Below are 14876 nucleotides of genomic sequence, written 5' to 3' on the forward strand. Positions count from 1 at the left end.
ATGGTCGGATTCTACCTCAGAAATCTTTGAGAACTTGGTGGAAGAAGACAGAGCCGAACATGGAATGGGATAGGAACTCACCCCGCAAGCCGGAGACATTGGGTATATCAAGATCCCAAGACACGAAGCACTGGCGTTGGAGGCAAGTTCGGGCGCTACTGAGGGAGTCCTAGATTAGGGGGTCTCCGGCCTGCCGGCCTATCTCTTGGGGCCGGACTGTTGGGCCATATTGCCAATGCTTGTTGGCCGGACATAACTGGAGACCCCGTATCAGGGCAGGAGGCTTTCTGGTTCCTTGGTCTGTCCTCCAAGTCAAGATAAGAAGAATCAACGCGTTTATCCTTTCCTTGTAACCGACCATGTGTAACCCTAGCACCCCTGGTGTCCATAAAACCAAAGGGTTTAGGCCGTAGAGGCTAAAGAACAACAATAATCATCCTACTAGTTAGGGTTTAGTTCATCTGATCTCGTGGTAGATCGACTCTGTAATCCTCATATACACAAGTAATATAATCAAGCGGGGCATAGGGTTTTACCTCTTAGAGAGGGCCCGAACCTGGGTAAACATCATGTCCCTAGTCCCTTGTTTCCCATTCATCCAAGATCCACAGCTCGGGACCCCCTACCCGAGATCCGCCGGTTCTGACACCGACAATGGGGATAGCTGCACCTCCTCGTCTGACGACCAAGACCCTCCACCAGCCGCTGACGCCTACAGCTGCGCCGACGACCGGAAGGGCAAAGGCCCAGTGTGGAAGTGGTGATTCCCCCCCCCCTCCTCCTCCTCAATGTTTATATCGTTTTTAGTTGTAGAAGTTTATGAATTTGTCTGTGGAAGAATTATGATCTTTTGGATGTGGTGAAGTATGTTTATGTCCGTTTGCAGCGGATCTTGTGTTCCTTTGCCCCTCAATTTTGTTGTTCGTCGTCTGATCACGTAGGATAGATCAACATGTGCATGGGTAGTACGGATATAAGGCGCTGAATATGAGATACGCGGATGCAGAATGGCAAATATGAGGGGTGCCTGGTCAGTGTCGGGCGCGTCCGCATGCGTTTGAGGAGCCGGATTTGCCAAGTCCGGCTGTAGATGCTCTGAAATAAAGAGATGGGCCATATATTATTGTATGACATACTAGTATGGCTAACTATTGTATGTGTGGGATATTAGGTTGGCTATAAGTGACATGGCAACTCCACATAGCTGGCTCTTGGCTATATTATTAACTACTCCCTCTATCCATATATATAGGGCCTAATACATTTTTCAAGATTCTCTTTGACCATGGGTTATAGCAATAATATATGACATGTGTGTTGCACAAAGTATACCGTTAGATTCGTATGTAAAAGGAGTTTCTAATGATATAATTTGTATATTGTACATCTCATGCATTGTTAATCTTGTCAATGGTCAAACGCAACCTCAAAAACTGTTGTAGGACCTATATATATGGATGGATGGAGTGTGCTCTTATAGAGCGGACGAGCCCAGAGAGACGCCAGCTGCATTGATGCCAGTCAGAAGGAAGTGACACGGAGGGATGATAGCACGGACATTCACATCAACATGGTGATCCTGAAGACTACCCCCGCCGATGCGCCCGCATTGAACCAGTGTCGGTCAATGCCCTACCAACACCGTCGTTGTTCCTCTCCTCTCCTACGCACACCTTTACAACTGGCCGTCGCGATGGGCAAGTCCAACGGAAGCAACTGGTTCTCTGCACGCCCTCCTCGATGGTCGTCAATGTCGCCTCTCCTACTACCTCGATGGTGGCGGCAGCGACTCATCCTCGACAATGATGGTGGCCTTCAAGACAGTGCGCCTAGAGAGACACAAAGCACAACATCAGGCATCATCCAGGAGATTCGTCGCCATGTCATCCTAGGTCCTAGCAGACCACACACACTTGGCCCGACTCAAAGGGGCGGGAGTAGGGTGGAGTTCGCGGTCGTGCCTATTCGTCGCCGTCGGGCCAAGGTTTTGTACCAAGTGGAGCAGGCCTAGCGGATGCACCACCAGCACGCAACAAAGGCCGATCAGGGCTGCCGCGGCACCTGGTGGTGTCTCCGCCACTTGAAGGATGGCGATGATGGCTTGGACACCGGCGGAGACGGAGGTCATGCCTATAAGGTCACTGTCCAATACCTCATATAGTGTAGATTAGTTTTTTTAATTTAGTTTGATTTAGTTGAGACTTACTTTTTGTCTTTTTGGTTATAATATATCAAATTTTAACAAATTTGACCACTTTTCTAAACATCTGTTCCAATTTGGCTGGCACTTGGTCGCTCTAGTCGTATGGTGTCTGCCCCTGTCGTTGTCCTTGCCGTAAGGGCATCACCAACGTGGATCACAAAATTTCACCCAAATATTCGGATTCTAGAAATTTGTGGCCATCCAACGGTGGTTGTCCAATTTGTTCGGATAGGTCTGCATGTCTAAAATCCTCCAAACCAGCACGAAACTAAGGGAAGGTATAGGGAAGTCCGAACATCCGCTATATCGAGCTCCTTCACCTCGGCCCATCCAAAACCCCCACCTGAAGCCATCCTTTCCCCCAAACCGTCAATCCACTTGCCTATTTTATCCACGCTCTCAGAGTCCGTCTCCGCTATCATAGCACATCGGATATTGCCCAGGCCTTGACGGACCTCCGCCACTCCATTCAGGCACATACCTAATTTTGCCTACATTGCCCTTTCATGACGGATCTTGCCGCCGCCCACATACCCTCCACCATGCCGATGTCGTCCATAGCGTACACCACGACACGGTTAGTGTTAGATCAATTTTCATAGCCACATTTTGATGTTTTTTGTTTTTTACTTTGAAGCAAACATGATGGATTCAGACAAGGAGTACTTCTACAACGAGTTTATGTGTTTGCCTTCATTGGATGCGGGTGAAACGACGATGATATGGGATATTCTTCAAGATGTTGATCATGCAAAGGAGCATGTTCTCAACTACGAGGGTTCAACAAAGGGACATCGAGTATTGAATCGACAGATGGCAATGGGGCATGTGATATTGTACGATCATTACTTTGCCCATGATGCACAATTTGAATCATATTTCTATTGGCAATTTTAGATGCAGCAACACTGGTTCCAATACATCTACAAGGTGCCATGACCTATAATGATTACTTCGAGATGAATAAAGATGTCATTCGAAAGATAGAGTTCTCTTAATTGCACAACTGATACATCTCAAACATATTTGTAATTATAGCATGATTCATGCTATTTTGCTATCAATTAAAAATACTTTGGGCATAGTTTTGAATTTTTAGGACTTGCATGGTGATTCAGTGCCCACTGTTAGTTCCTATTTTCTTTCTTTCTATTTTTGCATTTTTACGAAAATACCAAGAAAAAGTCAACTCGTGGGGACCTGGGCCTTGATACGTATCCATCGTATCTATAATTTTTGATTGTTTCATGCCAATATTCTACAACTTTTACATACTTTTGACAACTTTTTATATTATTTTTAGGACTAACATATTGATCCAGTGCCCAGTGTCAGTTCATGTTTGTTGCATGTTTTTGTTTCCTAGAATATGCATACCAAACAAAGTCCAAACGCGATAAAAATTTATGGTGATTTATTTTGGAATATTTATGATTTTTGGAAAAAAGAATCAACGCGAGATGATGCCCGAGGGGCCCATAAGCCCTATGGGCGCGCCGCCTACCAAGGCGCGACCAGGAGGCTTGTGGGGCCCCTGTAAGGAGGTTGTTGCCCTTCTTTCGCCGCAAGAAAGATAATATCCGGATAAAAACCGTGTTAAAATTTCAACCCAATCAAAGTTACGGATCTTTGGGAATTTAAAAAACGCTGAAAGGCCAGAAAACAAGAATGCAGAAACAGAAGAAAACAAAGAGAGAGATCCAATCTTGGAGGGGCTCCTATCCCTCCGCCGCCATGGAGGCCAAGGACCAGAGGGGAAACCCTCCTCCATCTAGGGGGAGGTCAGGAAAGAGAAGAAGGGGGGCTCTCTCCCTCTCTCCCTCTCTCTTAGTGAACGCCGTCGGGGCCACATCGTGACGGTGATCTACACCAACAACTTCGCCGCCGTCATCACCAACTCTCTCCCCTCTATGCAGCGGTGTAACACCTCTTCCCCCTGTTGTAATCTCTACTTAAACATGGTGCTCAACGCTATATATTATTATCCAATGATATGTAGCTATCCTATGATGTTTGAGTAGATTCGTTTTGTCCTATGGGATCGTGATTGCTTTGAGTTGTATGTTTTATTATCGATGTTGTCCTATGGTGCTCTCCGTGTCGCGCAAGCATGAGGGATCCCCGCTGAAGGGTGTTGTAATATGTTCATGATTCTCTTATGGTGTGTGGCATGAGTGACAAAAGCACAGACCCGAGTAAGTAGGTCGTGGCGTATGGGAGTACAGATGACTTGATACTTTAATGCTATGGCTGAGTCTTACCTTAATGATCTTTAGTAGTTGTGGATACTTGCTAGAGTTTCAATTATAAGTTCATATGATCCAAGTAGAGAAAGTATGTTAGTTTATGCCTCTCCCTCATATAAATTGCAATAGTGATTACCGGTCTAGTTATCGATTGCCTAGGGACAAATAACTTTCTTGTGAAAAAAAGCTCTCTACTAAAACTAACTTAATTGTTTCTTTATCTAAACGGCTCTAGCTTTTATAGTGTTATTTATTATCTTGCAAACCTATCCCTTTACACCTATAAAGTACTTCTAGTTCTATGGTTGGATGTTGTTGCGTACTCGGCATTGTAGCCGATCAGGCCCACCGACAAGTAATTCCGAACGGAGGGAGTACTAGTTTTGTAGGTCCGTATTGTAGGCCAGTTTCTGATGACACATCGATGGTCGTTAAGGGGGAATGGGCGTTGCTAGGGAACAAGATTGGTGAACTCCAGTGACTCGGGGAATTTTGCCGATGTGGTCGTGACGGTGTGGTTGGCCAGCTGGGCACGCACCAAAATATACAACAGAAATAACCAAAAGCCCAATTTGATAAACTACCAACAAAAAAAATACAATAGAAACAAACAGTGAGTACCAAATATGTCGTTGACTACTCTATACTACAAACATTTGGTCCAATACTGCCTCATATGGGCGGCCGAACCATGAAAATAAACGGCCCAAAATTAATTGATACACCGGAAAAGAACTCTTGATTTGTTCCCGCCCTTTGCTCCACTGGGACTGGAGGCGCATGGTCCATCTGCACCTAAACTATTCCCGATTAGTGACTTTGGACGGCAGGACCGCTTGCAGCTTGCAGGAGAGCCCTCGTGGTGGTTTGGTTCATGAATTTCCATGTACTACAGCAGTTCACCGGATTTATAAAGCTCATCGGCCCATGTACTCCGGTGTTGGCGTCTACGGGCAGGGTGAGTCGAGGGGGGGAGCTTCGGGGCAGGTGGCCTCGCCTTCTTCCCACTCCACCACGCCCTCGGCGGCGTCGGTCATGCTGGCCCAGTGTGGGTCGGCCGGTACGAGGGGCGGGATCCCGAGGCAGGCGGCCTCGGCTCCTGCCTCCCCGACGGTGGCGGTAACCACCGCAGCAGTAGCGGAGCTGGGGGGGGCGCTGGGGCAGGAGGCCTTGGCTCCCCCTTCACCCTCGACGATCAGGAGGACCGTCTCTCCCTTGCTGATGGCTCATGCGTCTGAGCCTGCGGCTGCGGTCGGAGGAGGGCGCGGGCAGGCGGCCCCCGTCATCATCTCCTCTCCGCCCCTACCCATGACCAGGTTCCCTAGTGTGGGACTCCCGTCTAAGGGGATCGGGAGCCCGCTGACGCCTTCTCAGGTAACCCCGGTACAGCCTTCGAAGGGCTCTATGCCAGGTGTTACTAGGGAGGAGGTGGTCGCGTTTGGCGGGATCCCGAACCCGATTGCCGAGGGGAGACGGATAAGTGCTCGCATCCTGGACGTCCCCGAGATAGATGATTTGCAGCAGCGGTGTGCTATGAGGGCGGCCAAGCTTCAGGAGGCTGCGTTTACGTCTGGTATGTCCGTCAACTTATCTAATTCACTATTGCATTTTTCTAATGAGGACATTATAAATAATGCAAACCAATTAGAAGTTTCACTAGGTGCTACGGACAGTGAGATTACTAAGTCGGTGAATGATATTTTAGATCTGGAGGTGGAACGTGCTTTAGAGACTATTCGTAATCTTGCAGCAGTTAAACCAATGAATGATGATGAGATTAATGCGTTAGGGGTTAGAGTGCTTGATAGCTTGTGTGCGGATCTAGCACCCACCAACCATGACGCTGAGGAAGATTATGTTTCCCCAGAGAACGATTCGACTAATATTGGTGAACCCGGTCATGAGGACCGGGTGCCTGAGCTTAGTAAACCTAAGCGTAAGTGCAAACGGAAGATCTATCCCGATTCCGCAGTTCGTAGGAGTGCTAGGATTCGAACCACCAAAAAATTCCATGATGAACTATGAGAGGAATTTTTTGGAATAGCAGAGGTCTAAAGGACTTGGCTAAAAGAAGATTCCTGGCTGAGACAGCTGTAGAAGAGAAGTTAGACTTCGTTGCTCTATCAGAGACGGGTAGAGATAACTTTGCACCGCAGTTTCTCTCCTCTCTGGTTGGTGGTATTGATTTCGATTGGCATTGCCTCCCTCCGCGAGGAAGATCGGGTGGTATCTTACTCGGTGTGAGATGCGATTCGCTTGAAGTCCGTAGTGTAGTGATGGGCGATTTCGCGGTCAAGTTTCGAGTTAGGTCTAAGATGGATGGCTTTAACTGGGCTTTGGTGGCGGTTTATGGTGCCGCGCAACCAGAGCTTAAAGCGGAGTTTCTCGCAGACCTTGTTCGAATCTGTGGATCAGAGCAGCTGCCAATTTTAGTTGGAGGTGATTTCAATATCATCAGGAGGAGAGAGGAGAAGAACAATGATAACTTTGATGGCATATGGTCCTTCATGTTCAACACCATTATTGAAAGCTTGGATCTGAGAGAGATAGAACTTTCTGGTTGAAAGTTCACATGGCTTAACGCTCTGCCAAACCCAACCTACGAAAAACTTGATAGAGTTCTTGCAAGCGTGGAGTGGGAACAGAAATTCCCGCTGGTTACGGTGCAAGCTCTTTCGAGGGGATTATTTGATCATACCCCATTGTTCGTGGACTCAGGGGAGCCGAATCATGTGGGTAACAAGAACACCTTCTCCTTTGAGACGTCGTGGTTTGAACGGGAAGGGTTCTTAGATTTGATAGCCAGGGAATGGGTTAAAGATGTTCGAGGCAAATCTCCAATTGAGAGGTGGCAGAATAAGATTAGGAACTTGAGAAGTTTCTTACGAGGTTGGGCTAAGCACCTTAGTGGTGTGTATAAGATTGAAAAGGATAGACTCCTTACTCTTATACATGACCTGGACATTAAGGCCGAATCCAACATTTTGGCACCAGCAGAGCTTCAGGTTAAAAATGAGGCGGAAAAGAGGTTAAAAGAACTACTCCGCGAAGAAGAACTGAAGTGGGCTTTACGTGCTAAAGTACGTAGAGTGGTCCAGGGGGACGCAAACACTCAGTTCTTCCATTTAATAGCTAATGACAAACACAGAAAGAAGCGAATATTTCAGCTTGAGCAGGACGAGGGCACTATTTTAGGTCAGCATAACCTAAAAACATACATAACCGACTATTATAAGCAGTTATTTGGACCGCCGGAGGAGAATACAGTGTCCCTCGATGAGTCCAGAACTGAGGATGTGCCTCAGTTATCGGCTGCTGATAATGACATTCTAGTTGCCCCGTTCACGGAGAAGGGGGTTTTCGATGCTATTGCACAGATGAAAAATAATAAGGCTCCTGGACCGGATGGTTTCCCGGCTGAGTTCTATAAGAAGTGCTGGCACATTATTAAGGGGGATCTTTTACCTATGTTTCATGATCTGTTCTTTGGACAGCTCCAACTATTCCACTTGAATTTTGGGACTATCACACTACTTCCTAAGAAGACGGATGCGGTCAGAATTGAGCAATTCAGGCCCATATGTCTCCTTAATGTTAGTTTCAAAATTTTCACTAAGGTCGGGACTAACAGGCTCACACAGATTGCGCATTCTGTGGTGCAACAGTCCCAAACCGCTTTCATGCCGGACAGAAATATCCTTGAAGGGGTGGTAGTCCTGCATGAAACGCTCCATGAAATCCACTCCAAAAAATTAGATGGAGTGATTTTTAAAGTGGATTTCGAGAAAGCGTATGACAAGGTCAAATGGCCATTTCTCCAACAGTCTTTGCGTATGAAAGGCTTTGATGAAGCCTGGCGCAGACAGGTTCAATCATTTACGCAAAAAGGTAGTGTGGGAATTAGAGTTAATGATGACATAGGTCACTATTTCCAGACACATAAAGGCCTAAGACAAGGAGATCCGATGTCCCCTATCTTGTTTAACATAGTGGTGGATATGTTGGCAGTCTTGATAGGAAGGGCTAAGGAAAATGGTCAAGTAGGTGGATTGGTGCCTCATCTTATTGATGGAGGTGTTTCTATCCTACAATACGCTGATGATACAATCATCTTTATGGAGCATGACTTGGCTAAGGCAAGAAATATGAAGCTGGTGTTATGCCTATTTGAACAATTGACCGGGTTAAAGATAAACTTTCATAAGAGCGAGCTGTTCTGTTTTGGTAGGGCCAAAGATGAACAGGATGCTTATAGGCAATTGTTTGGATGTGAGTTGGGAGAGCTACCATTCTCATACTTGGGAATTCCTATCCACCATCGTAGGCTAACAAACAGAGAATGGAAGTGCATCGAGGACCGATTTGAGAAGAAACTGAGCTGCTGGAAGGGCAAGCTCATGTCATATGGAGGCCGATTAATCCTAATTAATTCGGTGCTCACAAGTATGCCGATGTTTCTTCTCTCGTTCTTTGAGGTACCAGTTGGTGTTAGGAAGAGACTGGACTTCTATAGATCGCGGTTCTTTTGGCAGGGTGATGAGCTTAAAAGAAAATATAGGCTTGCTAAGTGGGATATCATCTGTAGACCGAAAGACCAAGGGGGTCTAGGTATTGAGAATCTAGAAATTAAGAATAAATGCCTTCTTAGCAAGTGGCTGTGGAAGCTTTCGTCGGAAAATGATGCTATGTGGGCTCAAATCCTTCGCGGCAAGTACCTCCAGTCAAAAACCTTGTCACAGGTCACAGTAAGGCCTACCGACTCGCCCTTCTGGAAGGGTCTCATGAAGGTCAAGCAGGCTTTGTTTAATAGGACAAAGTTTGTTGTTCGAAACGGCGCGAGTACACGTTTCTGGGAAGATACTTGGCTCGGTGACACACCCTTAGCCATCCAATATCCCTCTTTGTACCGCATTGTTCAACGACGTGAGGTGTCCGTTGCATCGGTCTTTCAATCTATCCCCCTTAATATACAGTTCAGACGAGTGCTAGCGGGCAATCGTTGGGAAGAATGGCTCCGTCTGGTTAGGAGACTGATGGAAGTCCAGCTTTCTCAACAACCCGATGAATTACGCTGGAAGTTGACTAAGTCTGGAGTATTCACGGTTAAATCAATGTATATTGATGTAATTAATTTGAACTCCATTCCTACGTCCAAACATGTGTGGTATATCAAAGTTCCTTTGAAAATAAAAGTGTTTATGTGGTTTGTCCATAAACAAGTAATTTTAACTAAGGATAACTTGATGAAGCGTAATTGGACAGGACCTACTAGGTGTAGTTTCTGCGATCGGGATGAGACTATTAAACACCTATTTTTTGATTGCCCGCTGGCCAAGGTACTTTGGCAGACGGTCCACATTGCTTTCAATATCAAACCCCCGACTTCTGTGTATGCGTTCTTTGGGACATGGCTTAATGGGATTGAGTCCAACGTAGCGAGACATATTCGGGTTGGGGCTTGTGCTTGTTGTGGACTATCTGGAATTGCAGAAATGATTTGGTCTTTAACAGAATATCATGTATACAATTTTTGCAGGTTTTATTCCGGACTACGGCACTGATTCGTTCGTGGTCACCAATCACCCAGACGGAGGCCAGGGAGCATTTGGTTACTGGGTCTGTCCGCTGGGAGATGGTAGCTCGGGATATCTTCAACCGGTTTGGATGGCGGTCATGTAATAGGATAGGCATTTAGTGTTCCTATCTACTTTACCCAGCCGGTTGTGGCATCTTGATTTGGCTAGTTGTTGTTTCTAGCCTTTTTTGACTCTGTGTGAGCTTTTTCTACTTTTCTACGACTTTTGGAACCATGTTGTCACTACTTTATTTTTTAATAAGAGGGCCGTATGCATCGTGCTGATGCAGAGGCCGGGGTTTTTCCCCTTTAAAAAAAAATAAAGTCATGGGGCCGCCCGGAAGAGGGAACAAGCATCACATGACGCATGGCGAACTGGATTCATTTGTAGAAATGCGTGCTTTCAACTCGGAACTGTCGCGTTCGTAGGAGGGGAACATGACCATGTATTGTCGACAATAATTGTCAAGTGTGTGCTATGTCATGTCATTTCATCCGATGTAATCCACATCTTGGTCAAGTCGCCGGGGGAACAAGACCTCCATTTTCTTGTATTTTTTTGTTGTAATACCTTCTTTTTCGATGGTGTTGCAATTCTTCTTTTGCCGGGATGAGGTGTTGAATTTTTTTTTATCGTACAATGAAAAAATAAAGATTTCACTCCAAATGGAACATCAAATTTTTTTAGCATGGAAAAGGTAATGCCGGAAATGTTAAATTATGTTGTTGTGAGGACGACAATTTTCTTTAGTAAGCATGACAAATCCTTATCATGTTCACTTTTTTGCCAGGATTTGCCATGCTTCGTAAATAAAACTGTCATCCATGTGACAACAAAATTTGTCATAAAAACATTTGATTTGCCAAGCTTGAAAATCTGATGTAGATAATATTTTCAAAAGTTAATCTAAAAAAGGATTGGTTCAGAGTAGGCAAGATTTGATAGATGTTCTCTTTTGGAGATGAAATGCCTCCTTTGATTACTTTTTTTCCACGTAGCGACTAGGCTCCCATCCTTGTTAGATCATTTTCCTTGTGTAGCTTTCATGCGCACACATCAGTTCTGAACTATAGGTCCTGTTCGGCAATCTACCCACTCCCAAAATCTATGGAGCGAGGAAATTGCAGCTCCGTGCTTTTCAAGTAAAGCTACGCCCACTCCGGGAGCGGAGCTGTGGAGAGGCGCGATTCCGAACAGGGCGGTAATATGTTTTATACTATGATAATAAAGATTACATACGAATTAAAATAGGTGAACAAACGCATTGAAACATCTCTATATACATCTCATTCATGAAAAAGTTAGAACATCTTATAGTAATTTAATAATTTAAAATGAAGGGAGTATTTATTTGGTCCTTTAAGAGCATCTCCAACGTCGACCCTCGTACCGCCTGCGGTCCGGACACGTTTTGCCATCGAACGCGGTCCCCATCGGTCCGCAGGCCGGTTTGGACGTGCCTTTTCACGCAAACCGGAGACCAGGGGTGGGCTTTGCGGGCGTCCTGACCGCTACCACGTCCGCTCCTGACTACCTCGGCCCACCAAAAATCCTCCTCCCTCGTCTGTGTTCGTTCTCGCCCGACGCTGGTCGGCGCCACTACACAGCGTCAGCGCCGCATTCATCCCGGCCCAAATCAGACACGACCTCTCATTGGAACCGGCATGGAAGCGGGGCGCCGGCGAGAGCGGTGCCGGTGAGAGCTCTGCCGACCCCGCTTCCCGGTACAAGCGTCGTCTCTCCGCATTCAAACAGCACCTGTATGTCCGCCTGTCTCCATTAAATGCACGTGGTTGCCGAGGAATGGTGAGCCGGCGCCACATGCCTGTCCGTCTGTGGCCCGCCATTAATCACGTCCCCGGTCTCACTGCCATGCCCCCGATATATAGACCATAGGCTCAGCCATAGCCGCATCCATCATCCTTCACTCCCATCCCCATCTCTGCACCACGCCTGCCATGGCCTCCCTCACAACCAAAATGGTCAAGGCATGGTGCGTAAAAATGGGCATTCAGCTTGATTTCGCCTCGGTATATCACCCACAGTAAAATGGTCAAGTTGAAAGGGCCAACGGCTTAACCTTAAGCGGCTTGCAGTTTGGTCTTTCAGCACAAGGTGACACTCTACTTTCTTTGTTGGTGGATAACCCAGTTCCATGCCAACAGCTCAATACTTTTTTATTCAATGCATCACGCGCCCTCTCATTGCTACAATTGGCCCCTGGAGTGGTGGTTATGGTATGAGAATAAAGTGTTTGCATATTTGCTCTTAGTCCATGACGTGCTTGCAATATTATATGTCCACATCATTCGATTGTGCAAGTGAAAGGCAATAATAACGATGATTCGATTAAGTGACCGTGGTGAAGTAAAGTTGGTATGAACTCTTCTTGTTCTTGTTTTTGTAAATATGTTTAACTTAGTGGTACTGATTCAACATATTATGAGTAAACATGTTTGTAAGTAGCTAGGAGTGAATAATAGTTATCTTGTGTGTCAACATGCATTAAAATGATCATGATGTAGTACGTTTGGTATCCTCCTCTGAAGAATTCAAGTGGTTTGACTCGGCACATGTTCACTCTCGTAATTGATTCAGAGTGTTTATATCCTCCTCATGCTCATGTTCAGTGGTAATTATTGAAAATGCATGATTATGACCATTGTCGTTCTCTAGTTGGTCGCTCCTCAATCTATTTGCTAGCCTTTGCATGTACTAAGCGGAAATACTGCTTGTGCATCCAAAATCCTGAAATAAAAGTTGTGCCAAAAGGGTCCATCATATCTACCTATATAAGGTATTACCTTGTCGTTCCAAATAAATTTGTATGTGCCATCTCTGAATCTTCAAATAAACATCTATTTTCTGTGCCAATATCTTCCATGCTAAGTGTGTTTTACTCACGACGAGAGTTTATTAACTCGCCCTCCACGAGGGAGGCTGGTATTTGGGGTGAACAGTCCCGCTTCAATTTATAAAACTAAACTCCCCCTGGACAGTTGATTGTTCGAGGGCACCCGAGGATTTGGCTAGACATGGATTGTGTTAGTATGATTGTGGAGGAGAAAGCCTTTTTGCATGGGAACCACCATTAATGTGTTTAGCATGGAACATATTGAAAACCTTTGTCGTAACATTGACAGGAAAAGCGCACCACTCAAAATGAATTCATCTCTGTGTTAGCAATGAGCTCTGGCACCGCTGCAAATCTCTACTTCCTTCTATGAGCGGACCTTCTTTTACTTTCATGTTATTTAGTTTTATTATTGAGTCATCACCTTCTCATTCAAGCACCAATCCTGAGATCACTATTTTCGTTTTAGTTTAACATTCACTGGGTATAGTTAATGTTGGATGTGAGCATGATTGGATATCTTCTGCCCTGAATTACAACATTTACTCGCTTCTTGAACTTCGGTGGTGCTCTACATTTATGTCTTGAGGTCCCAGGAAGGGCTAGCGAGATACCATTCTATTATATTATATGGTGATTGTTTTGACAAAGTGTTGGCATTTGAAATATATTATTATTGCTCGCTAATTGAATATGCCATTGACATGAGTAAATGTGAGTTCTAAGTGTCATCATTTCTGTGGTTAGTTCATGATCTTTGTTGAAAACACGGTTGCTAGTTAAGCTTATATACGGCAACAGAAACAAAAGAGCTTGTAAATTTTTTTTGTCACTTTTAGTTTGTCAATTGAATTGTTTGAGGACAAGCGATGAGTTAAACTTGGGGGAGTTGATACGTCTCCAGCATATCGACTTTTCCAAACTCTTTTTGTCTTGTTTTGGCTCTAATTTGCATGATTTGAGTGAAACTAACCTGGACTGACGCAGTTTTCAGCAGAACTACTTTTGTTTTTTGTGCAGAAATAAAAAGATATCAGAATTGTAAGAAATTTTACGGGGAATTATTTTCGAATATACAAAAAATACTGGCGCAAAGAGTTATGAGAGGGGGGCACCATAGAGCCACAACCTCAGGGGGGCCCCAGGGCGCGCCGGTTGAGCTTGTGGGCCCCACGAGCCTCCGTTTGCCCTACCTGCAAGTCTATTACTACCATCTTCCCGAGAAAAAAATCGGAGAGAAAGTTTCATCGCTTTTTACGACATGGAGACACCGCCACCTTTTGTTCTTCATCAGGAGGCCTGATTTGGAGGCCGTTTGGGGCCCCAGAGGGAGCGATTCATCGTCGTCGTCATCAACAACTCTTCTTCATCAACAACCTCTTGATGCTCGCTGCTGGGAGTGAGTAATTCCATCATAGGCATACTAGAGGTAGATGAAGATGGATGAGATTCGTCATGTAATCGAGTTAATTTGTTAGGGCTTTATCTGTAGTATACACTATGTTCTTAGATTGATGTTGCTATGACTTTGCTACGCTTAATGCTTGTCACTAGGGCCCGAGTGCCATGATTTCAGATCTGAACCTATTATGTTTTTTTGAATATATTTGAGTTCTTGATCCTATCTACAAGTTATATGTACATGTTATTGTTCTGATCCGTAGACCCCAATGTGACAATAATTGGGATACTCTCGGGGATGATTATAAGTAAATCTGGGAGTGGTTTTACAAAAAAAAACTGGTTTAAATGGTTTGGTTTTTATTATGGGCTTGATTGGTTTAGGTTTTATTGGGCTAAGGCTTTCTTAACTTCAGTTTGGAGAGGAACCAGTTTGGGTCAGTTGGTCATGGGCTGAAACCATTTGATGTATTATGGGCTACAAACTATGGGTACAACCCGGTTCATTGTATTGGTTTGTTGCCTTTGACTGCTCCCCAACCCAACCCACATGCCGCCCCTTGTCTCTTCCCCCGTGCCCCCCCCCCCCGTGTCTC

Source organism: Triticum dicoccoides, chromosome 3B (assembly GCF_002162155.2).
Source record: "Triticum dicoccoides isolate Atlit2015 ecotype Zavitan chromosome 3B, WEW_v2.0, whole genome shotgun sequence".
Lineage (NCBI taxonomy): Eukaryota > Viridiplantae > Streptophyta > Magnoliopsida > Poales > Poaceae > Triticum > Triticum dicoccoides.